Source organism: Propithecus coquereli, unplaced genomic scaffold, assembly GCF_000956105.1.
Source record: "Propithecus coquereli isolate 6110/MARCELLA unplaced genomic scaffold, Pcoq_1.0 Scaffold215, whole genome shotgun sequence".
Lineage (NCBI taxonomy): Eukaryota > Metazoa > Chordata > Mammalia > Primates > Indriidae > Propithecus > Propithecus coquereli.
Window position 1 is genome coordinate 2,921,692 of NW_012146634.1, and position 871 is coordinate 2,922,562.

Here is an 871-nt window from a genome sequence, read left to right on the forward strand (position 1 = left end):
ACTTGCGCAGAGTAGTATAAGAAATAAAAATATATTTAAAGCGTCTAGTTAGGGCTAGGTATGTAGAAATTACTCAAAAGTGTGACTGTTGTCAAAATTCTATCTCCATAGTCCTTGACATAATTTAAACTCTGGTCATCTCCTGTTTGTTTTGGCATAGTAGTCTCATAACTGATTTTCTCATTAAGTCCACACTACTTAAGCTTTCTTCTGCCCTATTGCTACTATTATCTTTTTCAGTCACAAATATGATGATGTTATATTACTGTATTAAAACTTTTAATGGCTCCACATTGTCTACAGATAAAATTCAAAATCTTTAACTACAATTAGTAGTTTCATAGTTAATAATATAGGACCTTTTATTGTTAGGCTTTTCATAAAATTGTTGTGACCTCATGCTTGAGTAAACAAAGTAAAAAGTGAGTTCATAAATATATATTGTGTTGGATAGCAGGGGGAATGATTAGAAATTAAGCACCAGATCCTAATGTAGTTCATAAGTTTGATGGTGGGGTTTTCACACTCATGTGTGAGATATATCTCCCTCAAACTTTGCTACAACATTGGCACATTACCTGTCTGACATGGATAAAAAGAAATTAAGCATGCATAACAGAAGAATTAATGGGTGTGTTATACTTGCTCAGTTTCTAGAGCTGTGCTGTACAGTGTGATAGTCACTAGCCAAATGTGATTATTAAAATTTAAATTAATTAAAAATAAATGAAATTTAACAATTTCTCAGCTGCAATAGCCGTGTTTGAAGTGCTCAATAGCTATCATATTGGACAACACAGAAAATGATCCCATTGTTGGGTTAAATTCTTGACTCCTACAGATAATCACAGTAGCCAGAGGAAAGATGGTG

The 871-nt window shown here is 32.8% G+C and overlaps 1 protein-coding gene across 1 annotated transcript in view; it reads left to right on the plus strand.

Moving 5' to 3' along the window:
- Positions 1 to 871, plus strand: part of SYCP1 (synaptonemal complex protein 1) — a 281,813-nt gene that overhangs the window by 177,475 nt on the left and 103,467 nt on the right. The gene's annotated exons all lie outside the window — the stretch shown is intronic.